The sequence below is a fragment of the Lycorma delicatula genome, chromosome 4 (assembly GCF_047948215.1).
Source record: "Lycorma delicatula isolate Av1 chromosome 4, ASM4794821v1, whole genome shotgun sequence".
Taxonomy (NCBI): domain Eukaryota; kingdom Metazoa; phylum Arthropoda; class Insecta; order Hemiptera; family Fulgoridae; genus Lycorma; species Lycorma delicatula.
In genome coordinates this window covers 145,704,765-145,732,027 of record NC_134458.1, presented here as the reverse complement: position 1 = coordinate 145,732,027, position 27,263 = coordinate 145,704,765, and positions in this window count along the sequence as shown.

Sequence of the window (27,263 nt, the reverse complement as noted above, 5' to 3'; positions counted from 1 at the left end):
TTGCGTGATATATCGGTCGCAGAGTGAATAAAAACGAAAATCCTGTGGTCGAAAAGTGTAAATTTGAAACAATATTGCAAAGAATTGCCGAAAAGTGACTCCTGGTTGGGTTAATGCGTCCCTGTTTTCGTAAAAGTCCTTCGGTCGGCCTCTCAGTGTTTCAAGATTCACGGCCTTCCAACTGGGGTCCTGATCCTTATCTGTGTCTCCGTTTCGTGAAAATTGAGCATAGTGTAGTAATTGTCTAGTAGGACAAGCCAGGATTCCTTGACAAATCTACACAAAGTTTAAAAACAAAATTTTTTTTAGAGTTTTTTTTATTATTAAAATTTTTCAATATAATTTGTGTTTACGTAATGATATTAAATTTTTACGGTTAGATTATATTCTACATACTGCAGTATTAGACGTAGATTAAATTTCTTTCATCTATACTATTTGAAATCTAATGTATGCTGAATTGTCACTGTGCGACATGCTGAATTATTCTAATGTTTATACTCTTTATTAGATTATCCGACAATTAACGCACAGTGAAATTACGACACATGCTAATATTATAGTTAACAATACTACACAAGCAGGCAATTCTAACAATTCAGGTTTAAGCATTTGCATATACAAGAGAGGTTTACTTTTTTATCCAAGTATGTAGAAGAAAGGGCTAATCTTATGATAAAATAATATTAATATTTAAATTCTCAGTGGTTTAAAGAATATCCCTACCAAAATGCAATATGATTAAATTTGAATTGGGGTCACCTGAAGAAGCGCGGAATTTATTTATTAAACAATGAAAATTATTCGTGTCATGTTCTTCATGTATCCTTAAGTTTCATGTATTTTTAGTGAGCTTGAGATCCTTACCTGACAAAGCCAATAAATAAATAAAACTATAATTTATGTAAAATCACCTACACAATATAATAAATAATCAATTACTTTCTTATCGATGAGTACAACAAAGTTTTGAGAAATTTTTTATTATACCAGAATAAGGGTTAATAATAAATTAACTGATTTAAATCTTCATTTCATATACTTCATATAAATACTTCATTTCATATGAAGCTTACAAACTTTGAAAAGATAAAACAACAACCGATAATATTATCAATAAAATAAATTATGATGAACTTAATTCTAGTTCAGGTAGAGAAAATTGGAACGAGGTATGCAAAAATAACTCTGATTCTATAAATACATTAATAATGAAATTATTAATAAACTTACTGACTACTTAAATAAACATAAACAGATTATTAAAATATCACATAAAAATAAACCACTAAAACAGCAAGTTCCAACTAAATAAAAACAATATTAAGAAAACATGGGAATGTATTAATGAAATATTAGATATGAAAAATGAAATTGCACAATCGAAAATTGTAAACACAATTTTCACAACCTTCTAATTTAAATAAATACATAGCTTAAATAAAAATACATATAACTTAAATCTACCACTTTCGTTAACCTCACCCTCTGTTAATAGCGTGTTTCTTAACACAACAAATGTTACTGAAATATTAAACGTAATAAAACATTTAAAAAATAACTCATTACCTGGAATTGACAGCTTTAATGCTTCTTACTTAACAGAAACAAGTAACTATATAGTAAAACTACTTGAACACATCATAAATAATAGTTGTTTTATAGAAGAATATTTTCCTAATAAATTTAAAATAGCCAAAATAATCGCAATTTATAAATCGTGAGATAAAAACAACCCGGAAAATTACAGACCGATAAGTCTGTTAAGTAACTTTTACAAATTAATTGAAAAAATATTAAAAAACCGAATAATAAATTTTTTTAATAAAAATAATTTTATAAATAGAAATCAGTACGGCTTTCAATCTGGAAAATCAACAAAAGAATGCAGTTTTACGTTTAACTAGAATAATAAACAATAATTTTAATAAAAGTAAAAAAGTAAAAAGTAAAAAATTATAATACTTAAAATGAATAACTGCCATATACGAGGGACAGTAAAAGAACTGATTGAAAACTACCTTAAAGGTAGAACTCAAATTGTGACTAAATAATGTCAGTGATAACAGAAAATTCACAAACTTAGGACTACCACAAGGTACTGTTCTTTTCAATACTTTTTCTAATATATATCAACGATCTTTTAAAACTGAACCTTTCTAACGGTACCATATTATCTTTCGCTGATGACACAGCTTTGGTTTTTTCGGGCGAGACGTGTGATGAAGTATATAAGAGTGCTACCCGTGGATAATTTATGGTAAAATCTTGGTTTGAAAGCAATATTCTTACGCTCAACCTAAATAAGACAAAATATATGTCGTTCTCGCCTACTGAAACAGGTAACCCCGTCCTGAATTTCTACTAAAACTACATACACGTTCAGTAAATAATAGCGAATCGATAAACACTAACTGTCGTTGTCGGTCGATAGATAAAATACCTCGGAATAATATCGGACGATCATATGAAATGGAATGTCCACTTACAGTATTTAACATCAAGACTAAAATACCTTATACATACTTTTTTACAGAATTAAAGATCTTAAAATAATAAGAATTATAGGTATTTTACATATGCTCATTCACTTCTATAATATGGAATCGAGATATGGGGAGGAACATATGATACCCATCTTAATAAAATATTTATTCTCCAAAAAATATTAAATCAGAGCAGCTCTTGGTAGACTAAGGTTATATCTCGGTACACGCTTATTTGAAGAATTTAAAGTACCTAATTTGAGGCAATTATTTGTCAAGAAAATACTACACATAAGTAAATACATAAATGATTTTGAATTTAAAAATACACCGTACAATACTTGTTCAGCAGTAACAAACACTTACACCACATTCTTTTCAAAATTAACTGTTTGCAAACGTCAATCTTCGTATTATTCCAGTATATTTTCTAACAGTCTCCAATAATGTTAACGCCCAAAAAATAAATAATAAATAAATAAATAGAGAATCAAAGAAATAGATGAATGGGCGAAACTCAATATATATTTTAAATTACCAAATTGAAAAACAAAAATAATCCACACTAATAAAAATAAATTTAACATACTGTTATAATGATTAGTATACAACAAAATAAATTAATATACTTATAAATTAATAATAACTTCTTTAATTATTACTTATATTTTTATAAATTAATAAATTTAATATAATATTAATATTAATATTATAATATTAGTTAAAAAAATTAAATACGGGTAAAATTATCCTGAAGAATGGTTTTTATAAAATATTATTAGAAAACTGAAAGATTAGTTTAGAAAAACTATATATGTTGAAAGATATCTATAAAAAAAAAAATAACCCAGTGATAAACCAGTATGAGATTAAACACATAATGTAGTTAAAATAGAGGACATACTAAAAAGAGAAAAAAATGTTTAGATTAAATTCAAACAGCGAAATTATATAAAGATAAAGAAGGTTTAGAAACAACCATTTAAAGAGAAGATTAAGTTTATTGGGTCACTTGATCCGAATTGATCCACAACGATTAAACAAAAACAAATTTTGACATCGCAAAAAGTTCAGGTAGATATATCAAATTAAAGAAGAACTAAGAGAAGAACTAAAGAGATATATAAAAAAGTACTGCCTTGATAAAAATAAATTTAGAGAAGTATACAACAAAAAGATTGATGTGGTAGTAAGACTCAAAACATCTAAAGAGAGAAAAGAAAATCGCAGTAAAGTAATGAACGAAATATGGAAACGATTTTGCGTGGTTCTTAGAAGGCCGACTCGTGAAAAAAAAAAATATATATTATGTGTATTTACTTATTTGGCTTTGCTCTTGCAAATGTTGGGTGTTTTTTTTCTCGAGCCGTTTTACTTAGCTTGTTTTTTGACTGTGTTTCATGTGCTACACGACTATAAATTTTAACTGATTTAATTTAAAATTATGTTAGTTTTCATACCGTACTTTTAATCGTTAACTTGGATCAATAGTAACCGGTTTATTGTACCTTTATATGATTAAAATACGAGTAGGTTTGGACATAAAAAAAAGTGAGATAAATATAATTTATGAAAACATTTTATTGAAATAAATCTAAAAATAAATAACAACTGATCAGTAAAACTGAAACAGACATGAAAGAACTACAAATAACACAAAAAGACATCAAAGAACGTTCACTGCTGAGAAAGAAATCGCAAAACACCAAAGGTTTTCGCGAAAGATAAAAAATACGAAGAATTACACCTGGGCGAAAGAAAGAAAATAAGAACACCGGGTAATGATGAAGTATACGTGAAAGAAAAAGAAACTAAATAGGCGACTGAATATTACTAATAATAAATGTTTGTTTATTGACATAGGATAAAATTATAACAAAATGATCACATAAAAATATACCACTCCTTTAGCGTGACCGTGCTCTCGGTTTCAAGAATACAAGAAAAAGGAAAACAAAATTCACGATTAATAATGTTCAATATATTTCGCCAAATCGTATAAAATCAAAAAAATATTGGATTTTCCTAATTAAAAATTAAACTTCTCGAGCCACTGCCCTCTAAATTTTGGTGCGTCCCGGACATTTAATTCAGTCTTCTCCACTCAATATACAAATGGTATCCTGCTGTTTTAATTTATTTCTTCCGAATCAGACGATATACCCGATAATCAGCGGTTACCTCCTGTTGAGCGTTACATACGATACACGTTAGTCTCAAACTCCCTTTACGGCCCGCTGTTTGGTAGCCAGCCATTTGCTCTGAACATTGTATAAATCAAATTTCCGTTATTTAAATCATTTATGTAGTCCAGTTCACCCAAATTTAAATTTAATTTATCATATGTATCGTGATACCCCTAGCACAATATCTAACCTTATGTTTCAAATAATATCCACTCTTTGGCGTTCCCACGTCTCTGTCCGCTACAATTTACTTTAATAGTTAGGATAACCTGTTGTAGGGAAAAATGTAAGGTACAATTAGGGGTATTACAAGGAAGCCGAAATATCATCTTAAGAAAATATTTTTAACGTATTCCAATTATTTTACCCGTTTATATTCGCAAACTTCAGCCCCATATAAATCATCCTACAGCCAACTTCAACACTAGTCGTAAAATAGTAGTCCACAGCGGCTAAAAAAAAACTCTATAAACAAAAATTAATAAAAAGAAAAAAAGAAGAATAGCTGTTAATTAACACTAGCTAAGCCTTTTGACAACTATTCTTTACGCAGTTAATATTACTCCAAAGATAATCGTATTTGTTATAAAAGAATTCATATTATTGTGAAAACTGTTTTTATTTTCTTTTTGTGATTTCAATAAATGTTATTATTATTATTTGGCGGAGTGGAGTGGTAATGTCGGGGCCTTTCACTTGGAGGTCCCGGGTTCGCATCCCGGTCAGGCATGGCAGTTTTCACACGCTTCAAAATTCACTATCAACTAGCAAGAGGGCGTAAGGCTATTTTTGCTATGTAAATAAATTATTATTATTATTGCTTTACGCAATCGTTACGATAATGTTCATAATGAAAATTAAGACAGCAAACAGTAACAAGCAATTAAAACTGACCGGCATGAATCAATATTCCTTAGTTATACGTTAAGTTAAATTAAACAGTTAGTCAAGGCCTATATTATTATTATTAAAAAAATTATTTTAATAATACAAAGATACTGTTCTTTAAATTATATATCCCCACTCAACTAATTAACCGACTAAAAACACACCCTTTCTAATGTATTAAGTTAACAGTCATTTACTAGCTTCGCTAAGTTAGGAAATCTAATCTCACAAGCATCTTTCATGAATTAAAAAAGAACGTCTTTGTTAAAATCGTTTAATTTATTATTTTTAAAACTAAATTCAGTTATACTGTAATTAACATGTGAAGCTGGTTTTAATAATTTAATTTTTGAAGGTTGTATATACTTCTTTTCATAACTGAAATTAAATAAAAATATAAAGAACATTTTGTTTTCATTCTTTATCAAAAATCGTGTGTAATATTTCGTATTCAAAATAAAAAAGCTTGTACTACACTTGAGTTTTCACTTTGTGGCAGTAGTTTTAATAGATATTAAAATGACAACTTTATTTAAAAATTATTTTAATATTAAAATTAAATTTATTTACATTTAAAAATTTTATGGAAATAAAATTTCGTTTACAGATTAAAAGAATAGAAAGAATTTACTTTTTTTAAATTTAGTTTTAATTTTATAAAAATTAATATAAAAATAAAAACTTTATTTCAATTGAGCTTGTGAAAAAGTTATTTTTGTTATGTCATAATTGATTTAAAAGAAATCCTAGACCAATGCTTCTCAACCGGTAGCCTGCAGAAAAATTTTAATAGTCCGTGAACGTCTTTATATTTATATTTCATAGTTTTACAACCTTTATATACATTATTACTCATATTTTTAATGGCAATAATAACGCACACAACTGAACACCGAACACTGCTTACCGTAAAACTGCGAGTTTAGTAAGAGTACTAAGTTTTAGTAAGAGTACTAAGAGTTTACTAAGAGTACTATCTGAACGTTATAGGTAATTAGTCCGCGAATTATAAAAAAAAACCTGCCCTTTTTTCAGTTTGGTATGTAATTTTCTACGCGATCCGCAGTGTCAGTTGTGTTGAGAAACACTGATCTAAACTTCTTTTAAAATATGATTATTTTTATAGACTGATACTTTGCATTAACAACGAACAGTTCGTTATTGAATTCATCACACATGCGTGTGTGAACACTTTTTGTCTCGGATATTAGTTTTAATTTCGGATTCGAAATAAGCATCATTAAAGAATTATAAAAATACACGAATGGTCTCGATCGGCCGTCGGGTGTACCTCAAAATGGCCGCCAAAATAGAAATTTTGTAATAATCATTAATCAATAACGTCTAAACTATAAAGTTGGTTTAAACATACTAATAAAAGCTCCACTAATATTCATAAAATATGCAAATGTCAATTTTAAAAATCAAGTATAAAATCCCAAAATGGCGGAAAAACTAACTTTTTAAAAATTAAAAAAAAAAAATAACGCTAAGACAAGAGATAAATAAATTGTATTAACTTATCGTAGTTAGAATTCCAATAGAAATTTATTAAAATCATAACAAACTCACCTGTGCCAGCTGCAGATTTAAAAAAAAGATTAATTTAAAATTATAAAAATGAGTAACATTTTAATCATAACAAATACTGAAAGGAAACCAACGTCGTTTAGAACTAAAAATTATTAACATAAAATGTGAATACTGATTTGATCGGTCACAAAATAATTGTCACGTGACCGAAGGGGACGTCCAAACATAAAAATTCATACATATAAAATCTATAAATAGCAATTGCATTAAATCAAACAATAATACTCAAATATATTATACAAACATGTAATATGTAATAATCTGAGTTAGAAATGAATTAATTACTGAAAGAACAATAATTATTTATAACGTGATCGGCCACCAAATAATGTTCTCGTGACCTAGATTTTTCATTGATAACTCGTTTAATGTACTTGTGTCCTTGGTGTACTCATTTAATATACACTATTTAGAGTTCTTGTGTCATAATTAGCGTTTTTCAATTTTTTTTTAAACAGAAATAAGTAGCATTAATTATTTATATTATATCGTAATGAAAAACATATTTAATGAAAGTATAAGAGACAAGTTGGGCGTATTTATCTGAAGTTTTGAAACAACTTTCAGTTAATATGATGTTATAAATATTAAGTTACTTATTTGTAATAAATTTAAGCCGTGTTAGTTAAGCTGCTTAAAATTAATGGTGGCCAAGTTACTGATCTACTGTACCTTTGGTACTTTTCTGTTACTCCCGGTGAGGTAATTAACTAACTCTTTTCCAGTCTTTGTAACTTTAGTTACATCGTAAAATTGAAATGTAAATTATTACATTAAGTTTTACTTTTCATTGCACATAATTTTAAAAATTATTTTGATGCCAGTAAACATATATATAAAGTTCCTTACAAAAATGTAATTCAAAATATTGATTACTGTTATGTAGTTAATTTAATAAAAAATTAATTAATGACTTGAAATAAAGGAAGATTTTATTTCGTATTTTCCATTAAGTTCTACGGAAAAGCAGGAAAACTATATATAATACCAAAGAAATAATGATGGGTACCTCCCTCCTGGAATTGTGGTAAAAATAATACCAGTAGATAAAATATATATTAAGGGAGGATCGTTATACCACGTATTGTACTGCGGTTGAACTCTCTCACAGTCATTTTCTACTGGGATATTTCAATCATTTTTGTAGTTGTTGAAAATATTTATTTAAAAAAAAAAAACTTTTAATCGATTTTTGAATCTCTGATGAAATCACGTTTTATGTAGCTCCACAAATGACAAATGAAATTTTGTTAATACCGTATTTTTATTCAAGTTTTTCAATTGTGAAAATCGGACGAAGCGTTTTCAAGTTATATTTATTTCAGCAAAAATACCTCTGAACTTTGCTACTCGCTGAAATTTGTAGGCTGACAGTTTACAGCTACCTTAGAAAATAATGAAATATACATTTTCAAATTCTATTTATTCATAAACGATTGTTAGGCTCTACTGTCATTTTAAATTTTCTCCGAAGGTTTGAGCCTTTGTACACAAATATATTTAATAATTGCCTATATAAAATGGAAACTTTGCTTCTAGAAAGTTCAGAAAATTACTAAACATATGACTATTAAATTATGGGGTTAGGACCGTCCTAGGAAACTAAAGACCGAAAATTGATTGTATTTACAGTATATTTTGTAGCTAACCTAGACTACTTAAATTAGTGCACGCGTTTTCAGTTTTTTGAATTATGGATGAACGATACAAGTAGTTGCGGCTCGAATCTTCCAAATATCAGATTTTTTTTTTTTTACAAAAAAGTATTACATAATCGTATTTATTTTCAATAGAATCCACAGTATATATATATATATAAAATAATTATTTTATTATTAGAATATTATTTTGGTTTATAAAATAATAGTTGCTCCTTTCTCCTTTTGTAATGAAATTGAATAATTTTTTATACAGCTTGTAAATAATTATATTGTTTTGAAATATTAAATTAATCAAAAATTGTTTAAAATAGATGCCGTTTTAAAGATTGAAAATTTCAAAAATTGCCGTTTGTAAAATAAAAGTAGTTTTTGATGGGCTATACCTTTGGGTTTAGTTTAATTTTCATTGAAGTGTAAATTTATTACACATGTTTTCGTTAATTTAATTATCGACTGAACTTTACAGGATTTACAAGTATCCATCTAACACATTTTACTTCAAACTGATTGATATAATTTAACTCAAAACATTATGCGTTTATTGTGATAAAATAATATGACTATGAATATTATGTTTCAAACAATTAACAGCTTACTGATCCAGTTTAGATTTACCATTATTCCTTCTACTAGATTTACTCTAAAATATTTCTCCTTATTTCTGTGTTATATTTTATGAATAGCCTAGGCAATATATTCCTTTTTTTCCTTAGAATAGTTATGATAATTTTAACCAAACTTATTATACTATTTTATAGCGTAAAATCAAGTGATTAAGAAAACGTATTTTAAAATAATTTAATGTTAAATTTTAATAAATTTATTTATGTATCAAGAGGAATTTTGCATATTTTATTCACAGATATCATATTCTGATAAATTTTTAAAGACCTCTAGGAAGGGTTTACGTATTTACAATAAATATTTACGTAATTACAAAATAAATGTTTTTAAATTTTATCATGTCGATTTCTGTGACGGAGTGGTATGGTCTGTCTTTCATTTGAATTTTATGGGATCGAGTCCCGTTTTGAATTATGAGATAATTAATTTCATTATCATTCATTAGCAGCTGTTACAGGATGCTGGCTGGCAAGAATAAACGGAATGTAGAGGGATTAATTACGTACCTCTGGACTTTCTCTCATTCAAGTCGGTTATAAACATTCCATACATCTATTCATTGCTCTGAGGGAACAGTTTGTAGATATTTAATTATGTCAACAAAAAAAAAGTGATTGTTTTTTTATTTAATTTTTTTTTCATTTCTATATTTAAAAATGTTAATAAAAGTTTTAGACGTTGCTATTGTACCTCTCCGAAATTATTTACAATATATATATATATATGTAGACGATATCATCCATAAGTGTAGGCATTATGACTCTTGGGTACAGTTCTATCCTGAGGTAAAATTAAGTATTATTTTTTATAAAAAAGAAATTCCATGAGATATGATTTAATTAGGGCTGCATAAATAAAAAATTCCTTAGGGCGGTAAAGGGCAGCACTTTGAAGGATAAAATAAGAAGCGATATTATTAGTCAGAAGTAAAAACGTCTTTCCTTGAAAGAAAAGGTTAAACAATTATGTTAAATAATGAACTCATGTTGAGGTCTATGGGAGTCATTTAATCTATCCGGCATTATATTACCAATTGATTAAAGGAATTTAAAATCCGAGGAGAAGATGATCTCGAAACAGGAAAAGCTGCTTAATCCAATAAATGAAGAATAACAGTTTTATTTTTTGTTGTGAAACAACGGGCTTGAACATCTATGGTCAATAGCCCGGTGGAAGTTGGTAGCATATGAAAAGATGCTATACCTGTCCGGGATTCGAACCGGGGACTTCCGCAAGAAATTCTTAGCCGCTACATACTCAGCCACAGGGGTCGGCTTTTTGATTAATTAATCAAACATGGTATATTGCAGTACTGAAATAAATATTATATATTAAAAACAAACAATAAAAAAAATTAAAAATAATATTTAATCGAAATGACACGAAATTTTAATCAACTGATGCAAACAAGAAAAAATCAATGTGCTTTTTACTTCCTTGTACGAAGTAAATGAGGTATTGTGACAGCGAAAAATTTTGGTTCTCAGATTTCAACGGAAATATCCATTTTGACCATCCCTGAATCCATTTTGTCTAGTTTTGGCGTGACGTCTGCACGTACGTGTATGTATGTATCTCGCGTAACTCAAAAACGATTAGCCGTAGTATGTCGAAATTTTGGATTTAGGACTGTTGTTAAAATCTATTTGTGCACTTCCCCTTCTGATTGCAGTCGACTGAACCAAAAGTATCCAAAATCCTCCCAAAAATTGGATTTTGGACTTTTTCTTAACTCCAGTAATAAGCCCTCATTGAGAGCTTTTAACAATATATCGTAAGTAGTGCTTATTTTCATTGATTCCGGAGTTATTGCAAATAAACTTTTAATTAATGAAATGTTTGGATTTTACAAGGAGAAGGGATATCGGTTCTATCCGACTTCATCTCCTTTTTTTAACTTTTTTTTGAAATTTATTTAAATATATTGATTTATTAATAATTATTAACATCTGATTGTAAAAAAAAATCAGAAGTTATTAATGAAATAAACTGTTTGTACTTTTCATTAAAAAAAAATGTATATATGTAATTTAATAAGCTTACAAGGAAGTTATGTGGTGTCCACATCAGATTTTTGTAATAATTTCACCCTCACGAAGAAAAATTTTCGTGATAGCGCTAAGTTTACGTCAGTGTTATAAGAATGTTCTCTTATTACAGTGTTTCTGTATTTTCTAGTATTATTTTATGTATTATTTATCTATTATGTAAATAAAACATATAACGTAGTTATGCACATACAGATAATATAACAATCTTACTCTCACTAAAAATGGAAATTTCTGAAATTGTTCATTCTCATAAAATAAAAAACAATTTTAGCTATTAAATAAATGTTTTTCAGTCAACCTTTACATTAGTTCTTATGGATATTCATTTACATAACAATAATTCGTTTAAACACGTTATGGTATTTGTTATTAATCGATTTAAAAAAATAGCTTAGTACTGCGTCAGTATGATGTACCTCTGATATATATTTCTGAGATAAAAGGTGTTTTCAGTTAAAAAAAAGTTTAAGGGTACTAAAATATGAACATATTACACTATAAAAATTTTGTATTAAATTCGTGTGAATTATGTTTAAAAAATTCAGTTTTAAAATTTCTGAAGAAAATAGATTTCTTCTAATATTTTTATTAAAATTATTTGTAAACACTAAAAATAACAGTTAAAAATCAAGAAATAATTTTAAAACTTAATGTACCAATTATTAAAATCAACAAAATTTGATGAAAAATTCAGCTTTAAGTTAAAATTGTAATTTTTCGTAACTGTTGAATAAAAATTAATCAATTGTATTTGTTTCAATACAACCGATCTCTGTGGCGGAGTGGTAGCGTCTCGGCTTGAACCTGGAGATACCGGGTTCGAGTTCCGGTTGGACATGGCATTTTTCATACGCTACAAATTTCCATTTGGGCTATTGACCATTTCGGACAACGGTTCTAACTTCCGTTAAAAATATTTTACACAATTTATACCAGTTATTCAAATCAAATGAATTCAAATCACTCATTCAAACATTTACAACTAAACAAGCAATCAGTTGGTCATTCATTCCTCCTGCTTTTCCGCATTTTGGTGGTTTATGGGAGAGCGTGATTAAAGGTGTTAAATCTCATTTACGATGAGCAACTGGACAGGCGTTTCTTAATTTTGAAGAGTTGTATTCGATTTTAACTCAAATAGCAGCTTGCCGTAATTCACGCCCCATCTTCTCTGTTTCTACAGATCATAGAGACCCGGAACCTTTATCTCCAGGACATTTTCTTATTGGTTGCCCACTTTCTTCCTTGCGTAAACCTAATTATCAAAAAATCAAAATTAATCGCCCGGCAATTACTTCAAAAATTCATTCATTCAATTTGGAAACAATAGTCCAAGGATTATCTCCATTACTTACAACGAAATAAGTGGCACTATCCATCATGGAATCTCTCAGTAGGAGACTTGGTACTAATTACCTACGAAAGTTCTGCACACATGCACTGGAAACGTGGGGTAATTACACAAACTTATTCGGGTTCTGATCATTTAGTTAGAGTGGTTGATATAAATACTTCCAATGGTTAGACACGTAGACCTGTACATAAATTATTTTTATTACTATTATCCAATGATTGAATTTTTAGTCGCATACTTATTATTACAATTTCATGTATTTATAGATTATATTTCATCTTATCCGATGTAACTTTGTGGATATTTATATTCTTTCAAATAAAAATTTTTGTACTTATAACTAATATTTCTAACCGTTGTTTTATGAAACAATGTTGTGTAATGAAAAATGAATCAGTGACAACCACAGTCAGCAAAACAGTGTCTTTTATTTGAAAAGACACTGCACATACGCATTAAAAAAGATAACACGGGAATACTGCCTGTAAAATGAGGTTTTCCTCAAATTTACATACTGCCTTCTATTAATTATAAGGCAGTATGTAAATTAAAATTCAAAAAGGTGAATTTATATGTAAAGATTTGCTAAATTTAAGCAAAAATTACATTATAGTTAAAAAATCAGTAATCGTACAGTGTGGGCTTATATATAAAGATTAACATTTGGACAGAGCATTGATAACAATTAAAAAATGATACTCGTATTTTAAGCTCAGTTTGTTGATTGAAAAATCTGAATATGGTCAGGATACGTTACCAAAAATCCTCCTGATGAGATTTTTAATGAATGTGAACGGAATTAAATTTTTTAATTTATTATTTTTTCCTAATAACTCTCGTAAAAAATATTTTACCTCTGAAAAATCAATGAATACTAACTATATTTACTCTTTTATCGATCCTATTTCAATTTTTGTAAATTTAATTTCAATATTTCATTGGATATTAATTAATAAATAATTGTATTAAATTAAAAAATTAATACATATTAATTTGCAAGAAGCTATTTATCCAACAATGTTTAGATTTAAATTATTTTTAGTCTATATCACATTAGTACACTTCAGTACACGCAATTAGATGAATGTGCGTAGGCTGGTTGGCTGTATAATTAGTAAACAATCTATTCCCAACTAAATAAAGAAATTGACGATTTGTGAAGTCCTTGAAACAATCATTGGCCAAGTAAAGCAAAGCTACTGCTTTCCTTTACTTAGCCAACTAAATAAAGATTCCCAACTAAATAAAGAAATTGACGATTTGTGAAGTCCTTGTAACAATCATTGGCCAAGTAAAGCAAAGCGACTGCTTTTCTTTACTTAGCCAACTAAATAAAGATTCCCAACTAAATAAAGAAATTGACGATTTGTGAAGTCCTTGAAACAATCATTGGCCAAGTAAAGCGAAGCAGCTTTACTTGGCCAAGGATTGTTGTTTACTTGGCCAAGAAGAGCACAGCTGACTTGTTTATTGATATTACTTTTTATCGTTGAATGGAACATCAAAAATACTTATAAAGAATGTAAATTAATAAATAGATATCATTAGTAAGTAGTCATTTGTTGTTTTAGCATAAAACCGGCACATATGGATCGGATATATGGTAATTATTCATTTGGAAATTCCATTATGAACAATACCACGACTCATTGTTTTCGTATTAGTTCATTATTACATGTGATTCTCTAGATTTATGTAACATATGGCTACGTGTGATTTCTGCTTATTCTTGAAAAAAAAATATATATAAAAAGGTTATATTTTTACAGTCTAGAGGAACGTAAAAAAAAGAAGAAAATTATGTGACAGTTGAATACCATTAAAAAAACAATTAATTATAGAAATTGTGTGAGCAGTAAGAGTAACAAGCAATTATTAAATTTATGTTTTATATTTTATAATTATTATTGTATTTTAATGGTAGATTTTAATTTAATGTTCTAATTTTATAAATTTTTTTAGAAAAACATTAAGAATAATGGGGAGGGGGTTTGCTTCTCAAACGCCCCCCCCAAAAAAAAAAAACTACCAATGTTTGTAAATCCCTCCATCACAACAAATTTTCAAAAAAATTGTATCGCCTCTCATAAAACACATACCAAAATATGTCTGACAAAAATAATTAATATAAAAAAAGAAAGCGGTTATATTTCATTTCAATTCTTACAATAGGCATCTGAGATAGGAACAACGACTTAAGAAAGTAATTAATTAACATACTAGATGCTACAGAAGAAAAGAACACAAAATCATGCGCCGTAAGCGAGCGAAGAATTTCTTTAAAATTATAAGATTAAACCGCCACGGATAATCCTGCGTATATCTTTCTAAGACATACATAGTAGTACCTGAACATGGATTCTTAGCCTAAAATAGTGCTCGTAATTTTAACTTTCATTAGCAACGTTTTTCAGCGACATAGGATTCTCTGTGACGAGTGAACCTTGTAATTTTAAATAAATTTTTACTTAAAAATGAACAAGACTTTACTTAATCTGAGAAAAGGCGGTGGTTTTTTGTCCTTTTCTACCTAAGCATCTAGCATGTTAATTATTTTCAGACGTTGTTCATATCCTACACGCCTATTAAAAGAATGGAAATGAAATTCATCGCTTTCTTTCTTGATATCTGTTCTTTTTGTCAGACACATTTTGATATCTTTTTTTTTTAGAGTAATCAATTTTTTGTGAAGAAGATACAAAGGGCTTCACAAACACTTTTGGGGGTTGATATCACGTATTTTTGTTCAACCAATGGTTTTTAAAAACATTATCATAATCCTATTTCGGCTGTTTACTATAACATAATTCATATAAACATTTCGCTCGTTTTTTATATGACTGAAATTTTGGTTAATTTTTTATCTCTTACTACGCCTCAATTTTTATTATGTTTATTTCCAATATTGCAATTTTATTTAATTTTTTTATCAGCTCAATTTTTGGTACTTTTCGACTGGCGTCCACGTAATTTATTTGAAATAGTGAACCAATATTTTAAATTACATACTTATTGAGTATAATTTGTATATTTAATGTTAATTAAAGGAGGTTAAGGCAAAGCAAGGCCAGATTATTAGAGACCGCATTGAAGGCTCAATTATTCTCGGAGAGGAAGAGTCCGTAATCGGTGGCATGTTTACACCATTTTCTATAGCTCAGGAGAGGGAGATCAAGGAGTAATGTCCGAACTTCTTCAGGATTATTCTCTGATTACACCTGTGTCTAGGAACCCGGTTTTTAACCTACCACCAAACAAGACGGGTCATTCTGCCAGGAGACTCCTGGCCTACCTTGGTAGATGTGACGACAGGTGAATTCGTGTTAATTCCCTGAAAAGAGCGAAACTGGCTGCAAGTGGTACCGCTTCTGCTGCCGCCAAACTGGAATATCAAGATACTAGAACGCTAGTTGTTAAATCAGCAGGAAGGTCGTATGCAGACCTTCTTAAAACTATGAAGGACCGGGTGACTGCCAGTGAAGCTGCGGAAGTTATTTCACTTAGAAGGGTTAATAACGATTAGCTTAAGAACGCTAAGGCTACACAGTGTTCTAAGACAGTGTTGCAAGCTAGGACTGTGGAATTTCAGATTAGCCTCAGGTCTAAGGCCGATAGGCATATTGTGGTACACATCTGGGATATAGACGCAACTACTGAAGAGGGAACTATCCGGGGCCGTTATCCGTGATGTGGAAACGCGGTGTTATCGCTGTTGGGAGACCGACCATTTGTGGCGTCCGGTTGCTCAGGTACAGAGCGTACCAATTTATGTTTTAATTGCGGTAGGGCAGGGTATCAGCGGTATCGGCGATAGCACCGCGGAGAGAAGCCTTCATGTATACTCTGTGGTTCCAAGGACCACAGAACTTCTAGTGGAGCCTGTGTCAAGCGTGTATGAAGTTCATCCAGTTTAATGCCAACAGGTGTCGTGTAGCGGTGGATGACTGCTGGCAGGTAGGCCTGCAGCTTGGTGTCGACCTTCTGGCCGTCTCGGAGCCCAACAAGACCTCTGTCGTGAGCTCACTGACAGTGAACGGGACTCCTGTATCGGCTTCCCCGTGGCGGACGTTTCACGCGTGGTCGGCTTTGGGCGAGGTTCGGGATACGGTGTGGCCGATTTGGGGGAGATGGTGGTTATTTCTTGCTACCATTCCCCCAATACCGATGTGAAGACCTATCTTGATTTCCTTGATCGACTATATTATTATATTCCAAGGATCCGGGGAAGGAGGTTAGTTTACTGGGTGTTTTCGATACAATGTCCCTGGACGGCAATGTAATGTCCAAGGCATTCATTTAAGCGATTTTTGTCAGTGTCCTTGACCTGGATTGTGTAAACGAAGACGTTCCTATCTTTCATACAGGGAACTCTTTTTCTAGTATTGATCTGTCCTCTATGAGCTCTACTCATGTTGGTACCGGCGTTTCATGGCGGACATTGGAAATTTTTTTTTGGAGAGTTTCAGTGATATTTTCACCTGTAAAAGATAGAGTTTCACCTGTTTTAGTGATAGAGTTTCACCTTATAGTAGTTGAATTTGCGGGCACAGTGCAACAGCATTGATTTATAAGAGAGTCTCTCTGGAACGATGCTTAAGACTTAGAGAGACAGTGGCGGTTAGACTTAGTGATTTTTCCCCTCCACAGGCTCTCACGACAGAGTCGCTGGTGAATGTGAGAGGATGGGTGTTATGGAGACAACAAATAAACAAGACGCAATACATATTTGTATTGCCATATTTGACGGGCCACGGCTGTTTCAGACAATACCTGCTGCAACGCAGAAGAGCTAGTGACAGTGTATGTCTGTATGTACGACAATATAGTTCAAAGGATGCTATGGACAATGAGTCTTGGAACACCATCTCTAGGATGGGTAGATGCATTATACCTACTAAAGAACTAGAGGCGAGGACAGCTGATTTGCTTGATTCAAGACCTAGATATTCAATATTCAAGAGCGTCTTTACAAATTTAGGTAAAGACATGGACCTACGATCCAGGGGTGGATGAACAGCACCCTGTGGAATCGCAGTTTGTCCACGATCGTGTGGATGGACTGCAGTGATGAAGCTCGGTGACTCCTGAACCCAGGAGCTCAGAGGCATCTCTCGGGACTGCGTTTGGGGCGGGAGAGAAATGATGAGATAGGAGGTAACGATCTAGTATACGGATTTGAGTACTAAATCGTCGATACCGGTGTTCTTTGTTGGTTGGGTTCCAATTAACCACACATCTCAGGATTGGTCGACCTGTGACTGTACAAGACTACACTTCATTTACATCCTCTGAAGTAATAATTACGGTGGTTCCGAGGGCTAAACAGAAAAAGAAGGTAACGTCTTTTCATTTCGTTCGTAATATCAACAATGTCTAACCCAAAAGTTAAAGCTATCTTAAACTGAAGCTCGTTAACTTCGTTTAATTAAGATTAAATATAATTTTGGATACAAATTTATAATATTAGTTTACGATTTAAAATAAATTAAGATGCACCGTATTGTTTATTTATTGCTTACTGTTAGTTTGTTGGTTAATTTAATATTCTTTCTTTTTCCTGTTTAGCCTCCGGTAACTACCGTTTAGATAATACTTCAGAGGATGATATGTATGAGTGTAAATGAAGTGTAGTCTTGTACATACTCAGTTCGACTATTCCTGAGATGTGTGGTTAATTGAAACCCAACCACCAGAGAACACCGGTATCCACGATCTAGTATTCAAATCCGTGTAAAAATAATTGGCTTTACTAGGACTTGAACGCTGGAACTCTCGGCTTCCAAATCAGCTGATTTGGGAAGACGCGTTCACCACTAAACCAACCCGATGGGTTTGATTAATTTAATATTGGTTTGTTAAATTGTTACGTTTTAAACAAATTGTTGTGATAAACAATAGTTTATTACGTTTTATTTGCGTTTAGTTTGTTTCATAATGTTTTACTGCTTAATAATTTACTTAATTTATTAATTTTCTTACCTAAAATCCGTTTTTATTTTTGCTTACTTATTTAATAATATTATTTATTTACAATATTACAGTTTTTTTAAATTTTTTAATCAATTTTTAATTGGAATTTTTTATGAAAGCGCGTGCATACAACTATAGTCATTACCCCGATGGGAATTGGTAGCGTATGTAAAGATGCCATGCCTGAGCGGCATTCGAACCTGGGATCTCCGTACAAAATGTCGAAATGCTATCAGCCACGGAGGTTGGCAAATTCGAATTTGATAGTTGTAATTTAATACTTGTTTACCATAAGTATTTTCACTTGCTTATTTTTAATTGGCTGACTGGCGGCGACGTCAGCGATCAACGTAAATTATTTGAACCGAACAGACTGGCTAGGCAGTGGAAAAGAAAAACAATAAAATGGCGACAGCTTGATAATTGCTGAGGTGACAGTTCGCGAAGTTAAATAACGAAATATTTAAGTAATTACGGAATATTTGCGTGATATATCGGTCGCAGAGTGAATAAAAACGAAAATCCTGTGGTCGAAAAGTGTAAATTTGAAACAATTTTGCAAAGAATTGCCGAAAAGTGACTACTGGTTAGGTTAATGCGTCCCTGTTTTCGTAAAAGTCCTTCGGTCGGCCTCTCAGTGTTTCAAGATTCACGGCCTTCCAACTGGGGTCCTGATCTTAAACTGTGTCTTCGTTTCGTGAAAATTGAGCATAGTGTAGTAATTGTCTAGTAGGTCAAGCCAGGATTCCTTAACAAATCTACACAAAGTTTAAAATAAATTTTTTTTTAGAGTTTTTTTTATTATTAAAATTTTTCAATATAATTTGTGTTTACGTAATGATATTAAATTTTTACGGTTAGATTATATTCTATATACTGCAGTATTAGACGTAGATTAAATTTCTTTCATCTATACTATTTGAAATCTAATGTATGCTGAATTGTCACTGTGCGACATGCTGAATTATTCTAATGTTTATACTCTTTATTAGATTATCCAACAATTAACGCACAGTGAAATTACGACACATGCTAATATTATAGTTAACAATTCTACACAAGCAGGCAATTCTAACAATTCAGGTTTAAGCATTTGCATGTACAAGAGAGGTTTACTTTTTTATCCAAGTATGTAGAAGAAAGGGCTAATCTTATGATAAAATAATATTAATATTTAAATTCTCAGTGGTTTAAAGAATATCCCTACCAAAATGCAATATGATTAAATTTGAATTGGGGTCACCTGAAGAAGCGCGGAATTTATTTATTAAACAATGAAAATTATTCGTGTCATGTTCTTCATTATCCTTAAGTTTCATGTATTTTTAGTGAGCTTGAGATCCTTACCTTACAAAGCCAATAAATAAATAAAACTATAATTTATGTAAAATCACCTACACAATATAATAAATAATCAATTACTTTCTTATCGATGAGTACAACAAAGTTTTGAGAAATTTTTTATTATACCAGAATAAGGGTTAATAATAAATTAACTGATATATAAACAAACCTACACGATTACAAAACGGTCTTAATGGCGAAATGCAGTCGACCAGCTGCATCGACCATATTTTCTTTAAGAGTGGTTCCGTTGAGTAGAGTGCTGTGATAGGGGCGATCCTGAAACTTGCTATCACTGACCATTACTGTACTTCATTTCATATGAAGCTTACAAACTTTGAAAAGATAACACAACAACCGATAATATTATCAATAAAATAAATTATGATGAACTTAATTCTAGTTTAGGTAGAGAAAATTGGAACGAGGTATGCAAAAATAACACTGATTCTATAAATACATTAATAATGAATTTATTAATAATCTTACTGACTACTTAAATAAACATAAACAGACTATTAAAATATCACATAAAAATAAACCACTAAAACAGCAAGTTCCAACTAAATAAAAATAATATTAAGAAAACATGGGAATGTATTAATGAAATATTAGATATGAAAAATGAAATTACACAATCGAAAATTGTAAACACAATTTTCACAACCTTCTGATTTAAATAAATACTTAGCAAATGTAAGAGACAATTATGCAAATGCGATACCAAAAAATACATATAACTTAAATCTACCACTTTCGTTAACCTCACCCTCTATTAATAGCGTGTTTCTTAACACAACAAATGTTACTGAAATATTAAACGTAATAAAACATTTAAAAATAACTCATTACCTGGAATCGACAGCTTTAATGCTTCTTACTTAACAGAAACAAGTAACTATATAGTAAAACTACTTGAACACATCATAAATAATAGTTGTTTTATAGAAGAATATTTTCCTAATAAATTTAAAATAGCCAAAATAATCGCAATTTATAAATCGTGAGATAAAAACAACCCGGAAAATTACAGACCGATAAGTCTGTTAAGTAACTTTTACAAATTAATTGAAAAAATATTAAAAAACCGAATAATAAATTTTTTTAATAAAAATAATTTTATAAATAGAAATCAGTACGGCTTTCAATCTGGAAAATAAACAAAAGAATGCAGTTTTACGTTTAACTAGAATAATAAACAATAATTTTAATAAAAGTAAAAAGACTATAGCAATATTTCTCCATTTTTCTAAGTAGGCATTTTACATAATTCTTCACAAAATTGTAATACTTAAAATGAATAACTGCCATATACGAGGGACAGTAAAAGAACTGATTGAAAACTACCTTAAAGGTAGAACTCAAATTGTGACTAAATAATGTCAGTGATAACAGAAAATTCACAAACTTAGGACTACCACAAGGTACTGTTCTTTTCAATACTTTTTCTAATATATATCAACGATCTTTTAAAACTGAACCTTTCTAACGGTACCATATTATCTTTCGCTGATGACACAGCTTTGGTTTATCGGGCGAGACGTGGGATGAAGTATATAAGAGTGCTACCCGTGGATAATTTATGGTAAAATCTTGGTTTGAAAGCAATATTCTTACGCTCAACCTAAATAAGACAAAATATATGTCGTTCTCGCCTACTGAAACAGGTAACCCCGTCCTGAATTTCTACTAAAACTACATACACGTTCAGTAAATAATAGCGAATCGATAAACACTAACTGTCGTTGTCGGTCGATAGATAAAATACCTCGGAATAATATCGGACGATCATATGAAATGGAATGTCCACTTACAGTATTTAACATCAAGACTAAAATACCTTATACATACTTTTTTACAGAATTAAAGATCTTAAAATAATAAGAATTATAGGTATTTTACATATGCTCATTCACTTCTATAATATGGAATCGAGATATGGGGAGGAACATATGATACCCATCTTAATAAAATATTTATTCTCCAAAAAATATTAAATCAGAGCAGCTCTTGGTAGACTAAGGTTATATCCCGGTACACGATTATTTGAAGAATTTAAAGTACCTAATTTGAGGCAATTATTTGTCAAGAAAATACTACACATAAGTAAATACATAAATGATTTTGAATTTATAAATACACCGTACAATACTTGTTCAGCAGTAACAAACACTTACACCACATTCTTTTCAAAATTAACTGTTTGCAAACGTCAATCTTCGTATTATTCCAGTATATTTTCTAACAGTCTCCAATAATGTTAACGCCCAAAAAATAAATAATAAATAAATAAATAGAGAATCAAAGAAATAGATGAATGGGTGAAACACAATATATATTTTAAATTACCAAATTGAAAAACAAAAATAATCCACACTAATAAAAATAAATTTAACATACTGTTATAATGATTAGTATACAACAAAATAAATTAATATACTTATAAATTAATAATAACTTCTTTAATTATTACTTATATTTTTATAAATTAATAAATTTAATATAATATTAAAAAAATTACCTATATAAAACTGTGTTTGTTTAAGTGAATGCTAAGGGTGTATAAATTCAAAATAATATTTTGAATTGTCATATCGTATACATATTTCTTGTTGTCAATGTGTTATAATAAATTAGTTTCTATTTCTTTATTATGAAATTATTATTTTTTTCATTCTATAGATCATGAATTTATTGTGTTTTATTTTAGCGCATTCCATGTCAATTTAAATAATTTTACATTCTGACTATGCATTTTTTCTTTTAAGTCTATTTTATTTAACTTAATTTTTCAATTAAATTTTTATGCATCATATTACAAAAATCTTTTATTTTTATTCAGTTAAATTTTGTATTTTTAATTAGTTCGGTTTAATAATAATTTTGTTATTATGATATGAACACGCGGCTAGCGCTCAAGGCTTCTTTTGCTAGCTGCGTCAAGCAAATAACAAAAGAAATAGCATTAAACAGGCCTGCAGATATCCTTTTCTAAAACAGAAGCGACGACAAATATAAAGATCAACCCAAAAAAAATATAAACACAAAATGTGAAATAATAAATCTAGTTAAAAAAATTAAATACGGGTAAAATTATCCTGAAGAATGGTTTTTATAAAATATTATTAGAAAACTGAAAGATTAGTTTAGAAAAACTATATATGTTGAAAGATATCTATAAAAAAAAAATAACCCAGTTATCAACCAGTATGAGATTAAACACCTAATGTAGTTAAAATAGAGGACATACTAAAAAGAGAAAAAATGTTTAGATTAAATTCAAACAGCGAAATTATATAAAGATAAAGAAGGTTTAGAAACAACCATTTAAAGAGAAGATTAAGTTTATTGGGTCACTTGATCCGAATTGATCCACAACGATTAATCAAAAAAACAAATTTTGACATCGCAAAAATTTCAGGTAGATATATCAAATTAAAGAAGAACTGAAGAGATATATAAAAAAGTACTGCCTTGATAAAAATAAAGTTAGAGAAGTATACAACAAAAAGATTGATGTGGTAGTAGAGAAAGACTCAAAACATCGGTGATCTAAAGAGAGAAAAGAAAATAGCAGACATGAAAGAAAACAAATAACACAAGAAGACATCAAAGAACGTTCACTGCTGAGAAAGAAATCGCAAAACACCAAAGGTTTTCGCGAAAGATAAAAAATACGAAGAATTACCTGGGCAAAAGAAAGAAAATAAGAACACCGGGTAATGATGAAGTATACCTGAAAGAAAAAGAAACTAAATAGGCGACTGAATATTACTAATAATAAATGTTTGTTTATTGACATAGGGTAAAATTATAACAAAATGATCTGTCAAGAAGCAAAATAAAAGAACAAAAAAAAATGAATGAATTTTTATTCACATAAAAATATACCACTCCTTTAGCGTGACAGATCGCTCGGTTTCAAGAATACAAGAAAAAGGAAAAAAAAATTCACGATTAATAATGTTCAATATCTTTCGCCAAATCGTATAAAATCAAAAAAATATTGGCTTTTCCTAATTAAAAATTAAACTTCTCGAGCCACTGCCCTCCAAATTTTGGTGCGTCCCGGACATTTAGTTCAGTCTTCTCCACTCAATATACAAATGGTATCCTGCGGTTTTAATTCATTTCTTCCGAATCAGACGATATACCCGATAATCAGCGGTTACCTCCTGTTGAGCGTTACATAGGATACATGTTAGTCTCAAACTCCCTTTACGGCCCGCTGTTTGGTAGCCAGCCATTTGCTCTGAACATTGTATAAATCAAATTTCCGTTATTTAAATCATTTATGTAGTCCAGTTCACCCAAATTTAAATTTAATTTATCATATGTATCGTGATACCCCTAGCACAATATCTAACCTTATGTTTCAAATAATATCCACTCTTTGGCGTTCCCACGTCTCTGTCCGCTACAATTTACGTTAATATTTAGGATAACCTGTTGTAGGGAAAAATGTAAGGTACAATTAGGAGTATTACACAGAAGCCGTAATATCATCTTAAGAAAATATTTTTAACGTATTCCAATTATTTTACCCGTTTATATTCGCAAACTTCAGCCCCATATAAATCATCCTACAGCCAACTTCAACACTAGTCGTAAAATAGTAGTCCACAGCGGCTAAAAAAAACTCTATAAACAAAAAAAAAAAAGAAAAAGAAGAATAGCTGTTAATTAACACTAGCTAAGCCTGTTGACAACTATTCTTTACGCAGTTAGTATTACTCTAAAGATAATCGTATTTGTTATAAAAGAATTCATATTATTGTGAAAACTGATATTCTTTTCTTTTTGTGATTTCAATAAATCTTATTATTATTATTTGGCGGAGTGGAGTGGTAATGTCGGGGCCTTTCACTTGGAGGTCCCGGGTTCGCATCCCGGTCAGGCATGGCAGTTTTCACACGCTTCAAAATTCACTATCAACTAGCAAGAGGGCGTAAGGCTATTGTTTGTTTTTTAATAGTCTGTGAACGTCTTTATATATAAAGACTATTAAAAGCGGTCGGTTTTTTTATTAATTAATCAAACATGGTATATTGCAGTACTGAATTAAATATTATATGTTAAAAGTAAACAATAAAAAAAATTAAAAATAATATTTAATAGAAATGACACGAAATTTTAATCAAATGATAGCCCAATTTTAAACAAATCAATAATTAAACAAGAAAAAATCAATGTGCTTTTTACTTACTTCCTTGTACGAAGTAAATGAGGTATTGTGATAGGGAAAAATTTTGGTTCTCAGATTTCAACGGAAATATCCATTTTGACCATCCCTGAATCCATTTTGTCTAGTTTTGGCGTGACGTCTGCACGTACGTGTATGTATGTATGTATCTCGCATAACTCAAAAACGATTAGCCATAGGATGTCGAAATTTTGGATTTAGGACTGTTGTTAAAATCTATTTGTGCACTTCCCCTTCTGATTGCAGTCGACTGAACCAAAAGTATCCAAAAGCCCCCCAAAAATTGGATTTTGGCCTTTTTCTTAACTCCAGTAATAAGCCCTCATTGAGAGCTTTTAACAATATATCGTAAGTAGTGCTTATTTTCATTGATTCCGGAGTTATAGCAAATAAACTTTTAATTAATGAAATGTTTGGATTTTACAAGGAGAAGGTATATCGGTTTAATCCGACTTCATCTCCTTTTTTTAACTTTTTTTTGAAATTTATATAATTATATTGATTTATTAATAATTATTAACATCTGATTGTAAAAAAAAATCAGAAGTTATTAATGAAATAAAATGTTTGTACTTTTCATTAAAAAAAAATGTATATATGTAATTTAATAAGCTTACAAGGAAGTTATGTGGTGTCCACATCAGATTTTTGTAATAATTTCACCCTCACGAAGAAAAATTTTCGTGATAGCGCTAAGTTTACGTAGTGTTATAAGAATGTTCTCTTATTACAGTGTTTCTGTATTTTCTAGTATTATTTTATGTATTATTTATCTATTATGTAAATAAAACATATAACGTAGTTATGCACATACAGATAATAAAATAATCTTACTGTCACTAAAAATGGAAATTTCTGAAATTGTTCATTCTCATAAAATAAAAAAGAATTTTAGCTATTAAATAAATGTTTTTCAGTCAACCTTTACATTAGTTCTTATGGATATTCATTTACATAACAATAATTCGTTTAAACACGTTATGATATTTGTTATTAATCGATTTAAAAAAAAAAGCTTAGTACTGCGTCAGTATGATGTACCTCTGATATATATTTCTGAGATAAAAGGTGTTTTCAGTTAAAAAAAAAAATTTTTTTCTTAATAGATTTCTAAAAGTTTAAGGGTACTAAAATATGAACATATTACACTATAAAAATTTTGTATTAAATTCGTATGAATTATGTTTAAAAAATTCAGTTTTAAAATTTCTGAAGGAAATAGATTACTTCTAATATTTTTATTAAAATTATTTGTAAACACTAAAAATAACAGTTAAAAATCAAGAAATAATTTTAAAACTTAATGTACCAATTATTAAAATCAACAAAATTTGCTGAAAAATTCAGCTTTAAGTTAAAATTGTAATTTTTCGTAACTGTTGAATAAAAATTAATCAATTGTATTTGTTTCTATACAGCCGATCTCTGTGGCGGAGTGGTAGCGTCTCGGCTTGAACCTGGAGATGCCGGGTTCGAGTTCCGGTTAGACATGGCATTTTTCATACGCTACAAATTTCCATTTGGGCTATTGACCATTTCGGACAACGGTTCTAACTTCCGTTAAAAACATTTTACACAATTTATACCAGTTATTCAAATCAAATGAATTCAAATCACTCATTCAAACATTTACAACTAAACAAGCAATCAATTGGTCTTTCAATCCTCCTGCTTTTCCGCATTTTGGTGGTTTATGGGGGAGCGTGATTAAAGGTGTTAAATCTCATTTACGATGAGCAACTGGACAGACGTTTCTTAATTTTGAAGAGTTGTATTCGATTTTAACTCAAATAGAAGCTTGCCGTAATTCACGCCCCATCTTCTCTGTTTCTACAGATCATAGAGACCCGGAACCTTTATCTCCAGGACATTTTCTTATTGGTTGCCCACTTTCTTCCTTGCG